Source organism: Gadus macrocephalus, chromosome 13 (genome assembly GCF_031168955.1).
Source record: "Gadus macrocephalus chromosome 13, ASM3116895v1".
Lineage (NCBI taxonomy): Eukaryota > Metazoa > Chordata > Actinopteri > Gadiformes > Gadidae > Gadus > Gadus macrocephalus.
The window spans coordinates 18,478,962-18,496,384 of record NC_082394.1 but is presented as its reverse complement, the minus strand read 5'-3'; the positions used below and the strand labels follow the sequence as shown (position 1 = coordinate 18,496,384).

The 17,423-nt window shown below is 46.1% G+C and overlaps 1 protein-coding gene across 1 annotated transcript in view; it reads right to left on the bottom strand.

Moving 5' to 3' along the window:
* chl1b (cell adhesion molecule L1-like b) overlaps nucleotides 1-17,423 on the bottom strand; it is a 75,408-nt gene that overhangs the window by 47,123 nt on the left and 10,862 nt on the right. Inside the window, 1 exon segment of the mRNA XM_060068851.1 lies at nucleotides 7,089-7,184. The gene's annotated coding sequence lies outside the window, so the exon portion shown is untranslated.

Sequence of the window (17,423 nt, the reverse complement as noted above, 5' to 3'; positions counted from 1 at the left end):
GTGGTGGTGGTGGTGTTGGTTGTGGTGTGAAGGGGTAGTGGTGTCGGTGGGGGTTGAACTGTTAGAATGATGTATGGTGTGGACCGTACCCTGGGACTGGGAGATTTTAACTGGCCGGGATGGGGGGAAAAAAGGCAGAAATAAACCCGAAAGGGGGGAGGAGGACGGTCATGGTTGAATTATGCTGGTTTGTGTGGTAACCACCACCACCCACCACCCACCACCACCCACCAACCACCTCCCACACCCAAAAGGAAAACAAGTGCCGAGCCCCTCCAACACAAACATGCAGTCACACATAACGGGTTATTACAACTCAGTTCAGCCGTCCCGCCGAGAAAATTGACATATTGTGGAGGGAAAGCCAAGCCGAGCGTTTAAGGAGATTGTCTGCCTTTTAAAAACACCAGATCGACACCATCAATACTGCGGGCTCTTCCTCCTATCTGGATCAATGTGCCTTCAACATAATTAAGCTATCAAGTTAATGAGTGCTACAGTGCTTTCATTAGAATTGCATTAAGGCTAATTCATTTATATGCGTGCAGGCTGACAAGGCGTTAATTTCACCCTTCCGTGACTTCAGGAGATTAGGAGGATATTAAAAATGCATGGATTTCACTCTCCACATTCAACATGTCACCGGTTTCTGAAGTCCCTTTTTATTTTCTCTATTTTATCGCTCGTTTTCACTTCCTCTACGGGGATAACAACAAGCCTCCCCCAGATTTTTCTTAATTAACACATTATGCCATCAAAAACCGATGGCAGGAGAAAGGGGGCAAGAGGTGAGGAGAGGATTACGGTTTCGGTACCGAAAAGAGCCTTGTGTCCTCAAAAACCTTCTGCAACACAACCTTCACCCTGAGCTTTACTTCCGAGTTGGGGGAGTAAGAGTCTTTCTACACAGGGAGGAAACAGATTGCCAAAGTCAGCAGCAGAGAACACTCCCGGCTCTCCACAGCAGCCAAACCCCTCCCCCCCCTTCCATCTCAGACCCCCCACATCCAACCCTCCCATTCAACCCCCCCCTCACCCAGGCCTCCTTAAACCCTCTCTGCAGCGGCTGATGGAGCGGGGTGGGGGGGGGGGTGCGGGTGGGAGTGTGGGGTAGGGGGGCCATTACAGGCTACATAAACAGAGGGGAGCCTTATGAACTTTGCACAAATGCTTGAGCGCTCGGAGCCGGACAGCTTTGGACGCCCGGGAGATGGGTAGGTACCGGCGGCCCGCTGCCAGTTCCGACAGCCCTCAGTGTTCCTTCCTCCGCTCCCGCCGGACAAACCTGACATTGTGCCCCCCCCCCCTCACCAAGCCCCCTCATCCCACCACCCCACCACCCAATCCCCGGGCCCAGCCCCCCCCCAGGGAACAACCTCTTCCTCCCCTGTCCCTTTCTCCCTTGCTCCTCGGACTCCTTCCCACTTCAGGAACCCTGACACGTCGGGCATAACGAAGAAAAGAAGGGCCTGATATTTATGCGCTCCTTAACCCAAGTCGTATAAAAGATGAATGCAAGCCGACATCTATTCTGTTTGTAATGTCACTGTTAACATTTTGTTATGAAATGCAATAGTGCTATTGTAAAAGTAGTCGGGTGATAAGGTTGGGAAACTCACTGACTATACATAAATAAAACATGCCCGGTAGTTCTGTCCCAGAAAACATGTATCCCACAAATCGCTTTAATTTATGAGACGGCTCTTATCTCCCCCAAACAGCAATCACTGCATGTCATCTGAGGATTGCAAGGAGGTCTCCAGCCACATTGTGTTCCTGGAATTGAAGTCATGCTCTCTTGACCATACCAGGGTAAACCCAGAGAAACAGAAAATAAAGAATGGACTGAATTGAGCAGAATTACAGTTGCTTTCCTTCACTAAGCTCCTCTCGGGAAATCTGTTATTTGAAATATGGCTAATAAGAAGAAAAGTAGTGCAATACACACATAAAAAATGTGAGCGATTCTTGGCTTCAATCAAAAAGGATTTGTTGATGTACCTGTTCAGTTGGGTTTTCTTATTATGATTTTCTAATTGTATTTCAATAGAAGCATTTCAAATGACTGCTCAGGCCTTATTGGATAATGGCTGTAATCATTTAAAAAATAAATGTTCAAATAAATAATAATTAACACAATCCCAAACTCAGCAGGCTTGTGAGTCCACAATGTCATGGAAGGGCGAAGATACAGTGAGCGCTGAGCTTGCACTAAGACTCATTCACATCGCTCCACCGCAAAAAAACAGGCGGCCCAGTATGCAGCTTTTAATTGAACTTCAGGCACACAGCCTACATTTACCCCAAAGAAGTCTGTCTGTTACCCCGGCTGTCAGAAACGGTCAATAAGCTGCAACCTGGCAACCCGCAAGATACCGCTGGGACGAACCCCACCTGTCTCGCTCTGATACCATTGTCAGGGAGACAGGGAGAACATGAGGGAAAACCCCCCGCCATTTTGTATTGCACGTTGCCATGGCGACTGGGGCTAATATCAATCTTCTCACGGATTATTTGAGCCACGAATGAAAGGTTCTCCAAGGTTGACGCACGCGGGCGCTGGTGATACGCTGCGATCACACCGGGTGATTGTTTCTGTCTTTTTTTCTTTTCAGTTCAACAGTTTGAAAACATCATGTCATGAAAAAAAAAAACTCATCTTGACTTGATTTGATCTCCAAAACAAAAGCCATGCGTGCGTATGCACCGTTGGTACACATCTGACGTGGACTGTAAACGACCTTTTCATGGCCCGCTGGAAACCAGATGTAACTCAAACTCGCTATTTACAATTAAGCGTCCCTAACCCTCTCTACGCAGCACCCCCATTATCCACGGCATTTAAACAACCCCCCCCCCCCCCCCCCCCCCACCCCCCCCCTCCCCCCCCCCCCCCCCCCACACACTCACACACACCTCAATGGTTTCCAGATCGGAGACGTCTATGCTCAGCACACTTTACCCCCAAAGCCACCAGCCGGAAGTTTAACACCAGATAAATCAGCCCACATTCGAGGGAGGCCATCTTCCCACGCGGCACACACACGCTCACACACACACACACATACACACACACACACACACACACACACACACACACACACACACACACACACACACACACACACACACACACACACACACACACACACACACACACACACACACACACACACACACACACACACACACACACGGCACGCTGTGTATTTCACCCGGGCCGTATGTTCAGCGCTAGGCAGGGTGCTACTGAAGAGACTGCGCCTCGCAAAGAATGTTGTGCCAGTCGCAAAGTCTCACGCACACCAACGAAACGAAAATAACACAAAAGTTTGCCCTTTCGAAATAAAACCTTGTTAAAACAGGGGCCCTCGCATTGTACGGTTTTAAAGTCAAGAATGTAGGGGAGAGGTCTGTGCTAAAAGATCAGCCTTTTGGTGTTAAGTGCTTCCATGTTTTATTAAAGACAGCCAGGGGCCCCAGCACGTATGGCTCTATTCTGTTAGAGTCTGAGAGCAGGGTCCCCCACACCTCAATGGGGGCCCCCGGCGAACAGCAGGCAGAAGAGAGGAGGGTAGAGGGAATCAGATAGAGATGAGAGAAGGATAGAGGGAAGAAGAGAGGCGGAGGATTAGAAGGAAGGAGAGAGGGAGAAGGAGAGGGGGAGGGGAGAGGAGGGAGGAGCGGGCAAAATATATAGCCAAGGAAGAGAGAGAGAGAGAGAGGATACGGAAGGATTGAGAGGGGAGAAGGAAAGTGGGAAGGACATGGATAGACGCAAAGAAAGGAGAGAATGAAAGAATGAGAGATGGAGACATAAAATATACAACGATAAAGAAGAATGGAGAGATCGAGAGAAGAGAAGGAAAGAGAGAATAAACTAAAAGAAAGAGAGGTGGAGGAGACAGAGAGAAGGACAGAGAGAAGGCGAGAAGAGGAAGGAGGGCAGGAGGGACTTGAGCCAGAGTGCTCTCTAGCCTTAGGATCACAGATGGCGAGCTCAGCGATCATGCGATCGCTTCCCTCCGATTAGTACACCTACTGCACACAATGTGGTCCGCCAGCGTCTGTTCCTCGTACATCAACGCTTGACTTCCTGCCTGCCTGGTTGCCATGCATGGTAAACACCCAGCACACTGGTTTAAAAAAGTGCATGACTCCTATTTTATCCATGTGTCAACGTTTTGCATGGATAGACTCAAGATAAATTGTGTTTTTCTTTGATCTTTGGCAAGCAATAAACATGAGGAGATAATACCCATGCTGGATTGAGCTGGGCGCTCAATGATTTGAACCTCTGATGCAAGTGGGGTATAGATTGAAGATTATTCTGCTTATTATACTGTTGCTACTTCAACAATCATGACTCATTTGTTGTGTATTGTTATATGCAGTGATTTGAAATCCGAAGATACAAACCTCAAGCTATATATACTATAATAATACCTAGAATCCATGCACAGGAAGTCATGCATGATCATTGATAGATACAGCCTGCGACTATAAGTAGAACACAATCATTTACAATCATGTCCAATTCGTGGAATGTGGTGGAAAGCCGTAAAGTGCAGGGAAAACCATCCAAAGTGTTGTCTTTAACATCCAATGTCATCATCAAAGACCGCAAACAAGCACTCATAAGCAATTGACAAAAGAGGGCCAGCTCAAATACACTTGACAATTTTTCATCCTCTCTATTCAGGACCAGTTCATATGTGGTGTCCACTTAGGGCGCAAGTTAATCATGTTTCAGCCCCCACTACCACCCCACCACAGCAGAATCAATAAGCCATTTTCCCCCTGCAGGCCACTTTAACAAAAGACAGAGCTCCTCCTCCACAGTTATTTAACGTGTGTACACAGCTGATAGAGAACGCTGGGCAAACAATCAGACTGCAAAATAAATTCATTAAAATGTTCGTGGGGGTCATAACATGTAGGCATGGTAACCATGCTTGGCCTAATCTAGTGGATGTGTACATACAACCCTGTAAGCACACACACACATTGCATTCCAAACTGCTGGGAGAATTTGATGTGCACAAATACAGACACATACACACACACACACACACACACACACACACACACACACACACACACACACACACACACACACACACACACACACACACACACACACACACACACACACACACACACACACACACACACACACACACACACATACACAAACACACACACACACAAAAGTACCATATTAACGGTCAGACACCAGAAGCAAACTCCAGATTTCATTTCAGCTCATCTCTTCTCCAGAGAGAAAAGGAGAGAGAGAGAGGGAGAGAGAGAGAGAGAGAGAGAGAGAGAGAGAGAGAGAGAGACAGAGATAGACAGAGAGAGAGAGAGAGAGAGAGAGAGAGAGAGAGAGACAGAGACAGAGACAGAGACAGAGACAGAGAGACAGAGAGAGAGAGAGAGAGAGAGAGAGAGGCTGGCTGGCTGGCTCGTAATTTAATGGAAATCTCTCGCAGCAAACCAAAGGCGATCATCATCATCATCATCATCATCACCCGCATCAGCTGCCAGCAGCAGCCCACCTGCCAGAGAGGAGCCGGCGTCTGGAAACCACTCCAGGCCATCTATCTTCTCAGCCACCACACAGGAGAAGGAAAAACACCCCACTGTTGCTGTTTCTGATACCATTCAGCCAACGCAGAGGATTAATTCTTACTTTTTCCTCATTCTTCATGTTTTTTAATGAGATTCCGTGTCGGTGGTGTTGGTGGTGATGGTGTGGTGGTGGTGCTGGTGCTTATGGGATTGATACAGTGGTGGTGGTGGTGATTATGGAGGTGGTGGTGGTGGAAGGGGAAGAATAGAGGTGGTGGTGGTGTTGGTGTTGGTGTCGGTACTGGTGGTGTTGGTGATTATGGAGGTGGTGGTGGTGGGAGGGGGAGAATAGAGGTGGTGGTGGTGGTGGTGTCGGTAGTGGTGGTGGTGGTTATTATGGAGGTGGTGGTGGTGGGAGGGGAAGAATAGAGGTGGTGGTGGTGGTGGTGGTGGTGGTGTCGGTAGTGGTGGTGGAGGTGATCATGGAGGTGGTGGTGGTGGGAGGGGGAGAATAGAGGTGGTGGTGGTGGTGGTGGTGGTGGTGTCGGTACTGGTGGTGGAGGTGATCATGGAGGTGGTGGTGGTGGGAGGGGGAGAATAGAGGTGGTGGTGGTGGTGGTGGTGGTGGTGTCGGTACTGGTGGTGGAGGTGATCATGGAGGTGGTGGTGGTGGGAGGGGGAGAATAGAGGTGGTGGTGGTGGTGGTGTCGGTAGTGGTGGTGTTGGTGATCATGGAGGTGGTGGTGGTGGAAGGGGGAGAATAGAGGTGGTGGTGGTGTTGGTGTAGCCGCTGATGGAGTCCCCCACCCTTTGTGCCGGGGTGAGCACCGTGGAGCTAATGGCCTTTTAAGGGAGTGTCCTGCTGGTTGAGGGCTCACAGACCACCGGCTGCATGCGGATGTCTCGGGGTCAGCCCTTCACGAGGTGGGGGTTGGGGGGGGGATTGGGGGGGGGGGGGGGGGGGTGAGAGAGAGAACTAATCCTGCTCTGGAAAATGTCTCGGGGATCCGTCGCACACGAGCAAACCGTGCACAGAGGGGACAAGGTGGGACAATATTTGGGGGGCAAATTAAAGATGTGCCTTTGTGGAAGTAAAATTAATGCTTTTTTTCGTTCTGCTTGTGTATGTGTGTGTGTGTGTGTGTGTGTGTGTGTGTGTGTGTGTGTGTGTGTGTGTGTGTGTGTGTGTGTGTGTGTGTGTGTGTGTGTGTGTGTGCATGTGTGTGTGTGTGTGTCTGTGTGCATGCACGCGTGTGGCCATGCAGTGGCCATGCACGCGTGTTTGCACGTTTATTGTGTGCATTTGTGTGTGTTTGAGCGTGCGCGCTTGTGTACATGTGCTAGTGCAATTGTGCCTGGGCGTGTGCATATATGCATGCGCTCATGCATGTTTGAGTGTGTGTCCGCATGTATGATTGTATGTGTGTCCACGTGCAGGCACACATACACGTGTGTGTGTGTGTGTGTGCCTGATTCGACGTAGACATCGAAGTCAATAGGTCTGCTGCACAAACCGTTGAAGCTTATCGCTCGCAGCCTCTCTCGCAGTGCAGAGAAGAGACGAGAAGAGCTCTGGCAGGTCGGCTCCAGGTGTGGTCTCGCTCTGTGGGCTGAGGATATTGGCCATGAATTATAATGACATCACTTAAACCCCCAGTATGTATTGGTGAGTTTTCCACAGCAGACATCAATTTTGTTCGAAACCGCTTTCATAACTTATTTTTGAATTCCTTTCTATGATGGCTTTGGTTAAAAAAAGATGTTGCCCCTGTAAGTCTATAAAGAATACAAACCAACCATCCAAAGTTTAATCAGCCCAAGGTTTTTTTTTCTCTGCCAAATTTGTAAAATACAAGAAAATTGGATTTTCAACAATGCTGGTGGGCTGCAGAGGACAAAGAGCACCAAAGTGCAGGAGTTGGACAACTGTTTTTATGTAATATTTCTCCTCATTTGTGGAGAAACCTTTCTCCACAATTATTCTACTTTACATTACGATCATGGTGCAGAGGAAGCCTGCACATCCAGCAGGCGGCAGGTGTGGAACTCCTGTTAGCCAACATGCCCGTGGCAGGTCAAGATGCCCCTGGGCACAAGGTTTATACACCAGGAAACACATCACCATGCAAACCCTTCTTCTGAGTCCAACAGGTGGAGAGCTCCCATTGCTCTTGTTATATTTATACCATCACTAGGTCTACTTTTGGAATCGCTCTTGCTACAGTTTTAGTATTTATTTCCATGTTGAAGAGGCCCTTCATCTAAAGCGACAGAGTGAAATCAGAGACAGGTCATGACAGATAGGCTGCAGATATGGGGGATCGAACCCTGGTACATTTAGTGTGGGAGTCAAACACCATAGCCACTACACTATTCCACTACAACACTACCAGTTCACTAGTCCTTTATTGCTCAGGGATACCATCAAGCAGAGAAGGATTAGGCCTGTACTTTATGGGTGTCCCTGGGTGAAACAAGAGGACAGTATATAAGGTATAGACAGCTTGAGTAAAGCATCACCAGAAGGCCGTCTAACAGCAGGCACTGGTGTCTGGCGGGCTATAGATTTCCCTCCAGTATACCATGAATAACCTCAACGTGACAACTGCGTCTCACCAACTAAAGGTCAGCCAGGTGATTTATGGATGAGCATCACCTGCACCTGCAAACCACATCTGGTCTTAAAGGTACGGGTCTTCACTGGGGTCATATAGGTGTGATATCAGATAACTAACCAGTAAAGACATTATAACGAGCATGTGCCTAAATCACTGATCTCACAGCATGCGGTAAAGCGGATTAGCACCCGGTTTGCCATTTGTTACACGAAGAAGTATGATACATAAACAAGTGTGTAATAATTCAGCATGAAGCATCGACCACTGTTAAATCAAGACAGCGGTACGTATCTCGACCCAAAGGAGCTTTCAGCAAGCTTCGGTATCGCATGAAAGGCGGTTCGAGGGAAACAAGTGAAACGAGCGCTTGCTTCACCGTGACAGCGGGCGAACCGGGAAAGTTATCTCAGACAACTTAAAAGCACAGACAAGGCCCTGCCGAATCCGGTGAAAAAAGACCCTTTCAGAGCTCTGCCTTTGTCGAGCCCACATCAAAAGGATAATATTGCTTTGTGTTTCCTCTGCGTGTGTGAGCGTGTCTGTGTGGGTGCGTGTGGGTGAGAGGTGTGTGTGTGGGTGGACGTCTGCCGCCTGTTTTATTGGAAACCGTGGAGCACTAACTGCTGTGTTTTACCCCCACACGGATGTTCATCATTATTAAATGACTGTTTAATCAGAGAAGCCATTGACAATGGTGATTTTCTTCCATTTCCCTACTAGTATTCCTGTCGCTTCTTCAGAGCAGTTAGCCAAGTGTTCTAGTTGCAACACTGAAAAAATACTATCATTAACAAGTAATGGTTTATTGAATTTCTTATGTTTTGTTTGTATCACAATTATTTTGTAAACCTAGCGTTGTTGCGTTGCTAACTTAGAGGCTTTGGAAGGAGTCATCTGCACTAACTATTGTCAAATGTAACTGATGGATCATGTTTTTTCCTTTTCCTATTAAAACAAGTATTGTGAGGCATTGGATGATTTGTTCTCCCACTTGAGTGCCTGGTCTTTGTTCTTGGTAGGCTGAGTGCTAGCAATGATGGAAGGCTGCCGTCTTCCATCAGGGGTGGGGGGTGGGGCAGGCTGAGAGAGGTATCAGGTGAATGGCATGCTGGCGACCTTGGGCTTCTACACGGGCCTATACAGTGTGTGGTTAAGGTCAGATCTGTAACAGCGGTGAAGCGGTTTTGGGGTTTTCTTCCTGCGAGCCAAAGAAATACACCAGAGTGGTATTGACTCACAACGCAGAGTTTGAATATTAGCAGGACACACTAAGTAAAGTGGGAACAGATATGTAATTAGGCCTGACATGTTATGGGAACTGAACGAGCAGGTGCGAGGTATGATGAAACATATGCTGTCATTTGACTAAGTAGGCTAATTTGGCTAATGGTATTTTTGTTTCTTTTATGTTCAATTACGTAAGCGTCAACATTTAATGTGATGTATTGATTGCGTGATTTATTGCAAGGAACTCAACTTTGGGCTCAACTCGCCAAGATAAACAGTTGGTCCGTCCGCCGCGGGAGCTCAGGCACCGCTAATGTGTGGCATTCTAACTGCGAACAGCTGGGTAATCACGTCGAATCAGGACTGAACACTAGCCTCTGAGTGTGTCACAGCAAGCCCTTTAAAAGTAAATAACAAAATAATAGGGACAGCTTGGTCTTTTGAAAGGTACCTGAAACCACCCATGCTAATGTATTCTTTCATGGTTGTGTGGCAGCGGATAAAAGCCTCAATGGCGTGTAAGAGAGCTGAACAATGCAGTAAATATGTAAAAGAGAGTGATAGTAGAACAGGGTGTGCGTCGGAAGTTAGATTATAGATGTACACAAAGAAAAGCAAGGTTGTGGTTGAGGTGAATCGTTGTTGTTGATGTTCGACAGTTCCGTTGAATCACAATGAAATGTCCAAATGATTTTAACAAAGCATTTCCTGGACATATATTTGAACAGCAGGTCTATAGACATTGTGGGAAATGGCGGATGCTGTTGTGATACGTAAGGTATGCTCGTCGCCTTGCTTAAGGGTCAGATTGTAAAAATGGGAAATTTAGAATAGTGTTAAAATCCCTGCTCACAGATCGAGCTCCAGGAATGCATCACTTAGTCAAGAAATTAAGAGAGAAATAGGCTAGGTCATCTGAGAGCTATCATCATGATTAATTACGCAAATTAAGAGAGCTTTTAACCTCTTTTTAGTTTTAAACATTTAGCCCTTTGAAAAAAAAAAAACTTTTCTAATCCATCAGTGTAGAACAATTGTTGGACCTACTTGTTGGTCATTCATCGATTGATAAATATATTCATTTATCAATTCACCCGTCCATTCATACATATTCTTGTAAGGATTTGGCACCCAGAGTTTGATCTTTGGGAATTGCTGGTCAATAACCCAGTATTTAAAGGTTACCTTTCACTCTTTACATTCTTTCACTCTTTACATGGTTTGTCAACCATTGCACGGTCCATTTAAATCCCTATTGGACAGGTTTGTTTTTTACACATCCATCAAGCTGTTTGTGAGTAGGACATCCATCAATACTCATCCAAGCCTGAGACTTAAGGGAACCTTATCAGTAACCAGGTCTGCCTTAAAATTGATTAGAAGGGAGTGCTCAATAACTTTTGGAATGTCTATTAAGCAAATAATATAATGATAAATATAATTTTGAGAGAGAAAGTGATTGACCACACAATCGTTATCCGTGGTCAATAAAAACAGCAGGTGAACGCAAATCAAGATAACTATTCGTTCCACAGGTATTGTCATGTCTCTCTCATTGACCAGTGGAAACACTCAAATTTAGCAGGCTGACCTTCAGGTCACTGCAGATTGCCAGCTTTCCATCACACATTGTTTTCAATCCTAATCTCTTCCGCCAACTTTATTTACTTGTCAGAATACAAAGTGCGACATCACATTGACTACTCTGTCCTTAGGAGACAGAGAAACTAAATAGAAGCCAAAAAAGGAAGGATTTTAAACCACAATCCGTACATGTCCAGTCCCTTTTTTGGGACTGGAACACTTTCCTTTGCCACAAAAGACTTTTTGAGAACACTTGTGACGCCCCCCTTGAGCGTTGTTATAGCGACAGAAAACCTTCAAAGTTCCAGTATCATCCAATCCAGTGTTTGAATACCATGGCCCGATCCCTTCAATTCTATCTACCAAAAGAAACAGAGATTTGTCAGAGGAAGACGAGCACACTGAACAGAAGAGGGACACTTCAAGGTTGTGTGTGTTGTGTAACTTCCCATGCCAACTTGTTCTCAGAACCAGAGAAGGGAAGGAACCAACGCCATCAGAAGTGTGATTGTCATCTTCTTCATGTTGTGCAATGCGGTAGGCCTGCGATGTCTCATGCTAGCAGGGACCTTGGGCCTGCTGTTAGCCAGAGCGTAGCATGTCGTGACATGGGAACCACTATAAACGTGTTAAGAGCCCAGGGCATTAGCATTTTGGACGCTACTGAAAGGAGCCGTTTGTTCTTCTTCCTGTGCCTCCCAGAAAGAGACTCCATTAAAAGGAGGTTTAGGGATTGCACTGTTTTGAGAGATATTAAAGTGCGGAGAGAAAGTCGTGAAGGGGTTTGAGGAAATCTTAACGGACGTGCAAGTTTGTTGTTTTTTGCTACAGAATTGAGTGACGGTTACCACGCTGTTTGATCAGGAGAGTGAAAAAAAATCACTGCTAAACTACTGAGAAAATGGAACATTTAACATTCAAATTCATTTATTCGCCTTAACAAATGTACTTGAGGAAGACTGTTCTTCTCTATGTGGGGATACTAGGAGGGACCTGGAACTCTATACATTGAAACTTCAATCGAGCACATCTCTCGTTTCAACTTAAGACGAGAATAGGACAAATGGGAGGTAGAAGAGCTTTGAAAGTGGGCCACTATGCCCATATTTTAAAGATGTTAGTAATAGGCACAGTAGAGATCCCCTGTGCTTTCTCACTGCATTAATGAAGGACCTCCATTGATTTCTGCCGGGGCCCCATGCTGGGGGGCCCAGCAGGAGATATGGTCAGTGGTCATCTCTTCGCTGCATGGTTTAATCAATGCTGCCGTCCAATACGCTTTTCATCTCCATGATCAAAACCCTTTTCACAGATCACCAAACTGGAACCTTTTGGCTTTACTTTTTCTATATTCTCCACAACGTTTGGAATATACCAGAGACGCTGTGCCTTGTTCTGATTGACGTAAACATTCAGATGCAAACTGTTGAAATGCAACACAGATCCACACACACCATTCCATACACATCGCACATCCGTATGCACACACACACACCCACATCCACATGCACGCACGCACACACACACACACACACACACACACACACACACACACACACACACACACACACACACACACACACACACACACACACACACACACACATACATCCACATGTGCTCACACATTCACACACAACATACCATCCACATCGCACATCCATATGCACACACATACACCCAAATCCACATGCACGCACACATACACACACACACTTACACACACACACACACATCAACATGTGGTCACACAAACACACACACAAACACATACGTACACACATACACATTTACTCACACACATACACGTACACACCCAGAAACTTTCTCTGTCAATCCCACAGACACACACACACACACACGCATGCACAAACACACAGAAACGACCCTTTGTGAGTTCTCCACGACCAATCCAGCTGGAGGTTTTTGGGAGAGTGAGAGGGAAAAACAACAACAGCAGAGCATTGATCCAAACATGAGTAAACGAGAAATGTCCGGAAACAGGCAGTAGTAAAAACCTTTTGATCTACTTAGTACTGGACATGTGCCATCCTGGGGGCTGGCATCAGCCTCTGTTGTTGTCATGCTTTTGTTCAATCAACCCGATAAACTTCAAAATAGTTCCACAGTAACTTGATTTGACTGTGAATGGACAATGTTCTACCCTAACATTCACCATTGAGGCTGCATTTAAAACATAATTCCAAAATTTGTTCATGCTTGAATGCAAATCCCATTATTCTTTCCTTGTGGGTTGTTTTATAGTTATAGTAGTGCTTCGATGGACTAGAGGGAGGGATGGGGGAGGAATGCTAAGATAACAAGAAAATTAGAAAAGTAATGACTACAGCTAATGGGTTTGTGTTATTTTGCTTCGCATCGGTACGCCCCCTTTGAATATGCAAGCGTCTGGCAAGGCCAGACGCTTAAACCAGATTAGCTGTGATCACCGGTCAGGAAAGAGAGGGGACAGTGATCAAGGCCAGACAGTCAAACAGAGGTCCTGTTTTGCCTGAACAAGCAGGAGAAATGGATCACCATGACGTGATGACTATTGATTTACACAAGGGACAGTACATGGCTGTCGGCTAATAATCATCAACGACACCCCACGTGATGCATTAGACAGGGAATCAGATTACACTACATTCATTTTTGTCAAGCATTTACAAAAGCAGCTTCACAGTGGAGTGTCTTCGTTTCGCTTCATTATAAAGTGTAATATCTTTGCAACAACTATGTTGTAAACAAGTGATAGATTTGATTATTTGGTTCAAACTGCCAGAAAAAGTATTTGATGAACCAAAACTGGATCAACACACACTTAACAGGTTGATATTTAAGATAATGATGCATGAACACTTTTTCCTTTTAAAAGGTTGATGCCATCTTATTTCATTTTGAAACAGTTGAATATTCAATGGACATTGTAAGGATTGAAGAGTTAACATAAAGAATACACAAAAATAAAAAAAGGTCTCTGTACCTGTGCATATTGACTAAACAAACACAGAGTCTGGTTTGTTTGTAATAAGCCTTTATCCCATTACAAACAAACCACCTTTGGTTTACATCAAACAAGAAGCATCGTGGTTGCCAGTGGCTAAAAGAACAGGTTGGGTAACACCTCATCCCATTGATTCGGGCCCAGCTTACGCCATACAATAAATTGATCTTGGGCGCTCTCGAGGTCGGACCAATTACGGTGAATGGGTTATTGATTAGTAAAGTGTACATTTTAAGCAGGGCAAGGAATAGTATGTGTTTTTATAAACCAGGGTACTTGACGAGCGCAATGGCCAAGGGCTCTTCAGTAAACAGCTAATTTGCGTCGCCGCTTGAAAATCTATGGGGCACAGCAAATACAACAAAATGAGAGGGGTTTTGCCAATGTTTGCTATCGCAGGTAATTGGAAAAAGATGTCCCCCTTTAGAGCCCCTTCTCAAACTGCCACTAGGAATAAATAAACCTGATTAATGTGTCATGTCACAACATGACACACTGTGAAATATTGCTTCCAACAGCTCCTTGAATAATGGCAGCTAATAAACCCTTTCTTTACTTTAAGAAGGTAAACATACACAGAAAGAGGCACATGCATGGCCTTGCCTTATTTCATAATGTTATTTATGAATGATTTACAGAAGTGTGATAGAGCCATTTGAAATGGTGCAATGGTGTAATTAGGAGCACTGGGACCAAGCCTTGCATTGCTCGGCCCCCCCTCCCCCAAGAAGCTGAACATCACCCCCGGTCCTCCGCCCCTCCCCCATCCTCCTATCTTCTCCAATATTGCAACCAGTAAACAATGCCATGATTCACGGCCTCTAAATGAAGATAAACGAGGAGGCAACACGCTGCACTGATTGGTCTCCTTCTATGGACTCGGAGGTTGTCAAAACGAAGGCAAGAAACGTTGGCTTTTAATTCTGGACGGCGCTCACACGTGACTCTCCTACGGTGAAAGGGGAAGGCTTTTCAAACGCGCCTCGTAAAACAATGAACATGATCGTGATGAATTCATCTCTACTGCCATTAATTCACACATTCACCCGCTCACACGTCTCATATGGCTTCCAGAGAAAGTGCAGAGGCAGCACCACTGGGACCGCCATTAGTGTCCAACGCCCAGAACCTTAATGATGATGGCTGCTGCTGCAGTCCAATAAGCAGTGCTCCAGGGCCTGGTGGGATAGGCTAGGGAAACCCAACCCCCAACCACCACCAGGCTCTGTTCCTCTTTATACCTGTAGCCCTCTCTATGCTATATGTGTTGATCTCATGCACCAAACGGCTAAGAATACCTCCCCGATCCCCCACACCTCCCCCCGGTACAGGAAAAGCTCTGATCAAACCTCGCTCCTCCATTTATTTTTCCTCTTTTATGTCTCCTCTCCGCCAAAGTGCTAGCCGCTGCGACGGTCTCCACTCATCACGAGAGTGTTGCTACACCACACTGTGTGGATTTCCTTTGATAAATGGCATGCTCCTGTAGGGTGGTATTTATGCAGCACAGAGGAGACACGAGGCAGCAGGAACACACGAACGTACATTATTTACACCAGGGAGCATTCTCAAAAAACAATGTGTTCTTACCATATAAAAAAAACAATACAATCAAAGCCGAAGTGAAAGGAGAACCAGCTATATAAATCTTTAACCGGGGGTCTCGCTGTTATGCCTCTTCCTCTGCAAACCCCCATCCCTCTCCAGCCTCTTGTTTCAGAGCACACTTAGATCGGCTCCTGCAGCAGCCAGTCCCTCCATGGGAACCTCATCCGTCAGCATGTGGTTCTGGCGCGAACCCGGGCCGGACACTGCCAGGACCGACCAGAATAAAACAGTCCAACAACAACAGACACTAGTTAGACGTGACACCACTGATAATGCGGACCAGCCCGCAGTACTGGCTACTGAGGGAAATTGGTTGTAACAGTTCCTTTCCAAGCGCTTGTTTGTGAGGATGTTCATTCACACAGGCTACGTCCTTGTGGATTATGATTTTCAATATTGACGGCAAGTGCGAGTCAGAGTTTCCTCCTCTTTTTGTCAGCAAATAGGAAATTATGAATGGAGTGATAAGACAAATTACGAATAGATGACCATCTAAGCTCTTCTGTGTCCTGAAGTCCAGTGTATACAATGGACAGTAAGCAAAAATAATGCTTAAAATCATGTGGTTTTCGATTTTATGCATTATATTTTTCATGAGTGCTAGACTGCCATGCATCTAACTCTGGCATCAGATTACATTATTAAAGAATAGTTGATTAAGTCAAGACAAATCGGTCAGCCTAAAAGAGGTTTGATATTCATAGACACATGTACCATCACCCCCAAACTGGGGGAGATCGAGGGGCTCTTCTGCAGAGTGTGAGTTGGTCTGCCTGGACAACAGCCCTTCGGCCGCGGTCCCCTTGAGGGAATGCAGTGTGCTCCGCTCTGAATGGGAAGAGTTTGCTCGGCCCAGGCTCTTCAGCCTCCAGCATAATTAGACAGGATAATACACAGGGTTAATGGGGTGCTGCTGGCACACTTTTGAACCCAGACGAAATCCTGTTACACCACAGGTGGTAAAGGGTAAAGACGGATGGGGGAGGGGGGGGGTCGGGTTGAGGGGGCTTGGGTGGGGTTCACTGCTGAATCCACTGGTGGCTTGTAGAAGGAAAACATGGAGCAGGTTTGGGGGGGTCACTATATGTAACATGAGGCTTGTTACTGTTCATAGTAAACAGGGGGATTGTTCAGGGGGAGCGGATCCTATGTTAGAACAGCAGGTGAGCAAAACCAGCCGTGAAGGCCCCTTAAAGGATAGGTTCAGTCAGAACATCAGAACAGGCCTCCAGTGGGCACAATAACAAAAATAATGAAAAGGGGTCAGAGGCGTCTCATGTCTCCAGGAGGATCGTCACATGTCACTCGTCACATGTCTCCATGGACATGAGCTACGCCAGATCCTCAGCTGGTAGCAGTGTAGACATGGGGTGGGGGTGGTTAGGGCGTGGGGTATTAACGTAAAGCTCACAGGATCTTTTTTTTGGCTTCTTTTTTCCAATGAACCAAAAAAGAACAAATGCTAATGCACAACAACTGCCAGACACATGTCAAATCCCGGACTCAGAGTGTCAATTATACTGCTCTTTCTCTTGTGAATGTGGACCACATGCTGCGGCAACCTGTCATTCTTTAAAGACCACAGGCTCCATGAATTGCCATGACCCCCCCTGGAGCTCCATTTCCTCACTGCCATTGTTTGCCCACACGAGAAGCAATGTGTAACAAAAAGGGAAAAAAACGATTTTAAAAATTAAAAACACAAAAGAAAATGCTTGGCTTGAAACAGGTGCAAATTCTTCAAATGTGAACTTCAGTCAGCATAGTTTTCCTCACATGCAGGGCCAAAGAGACATGGGGCCCTC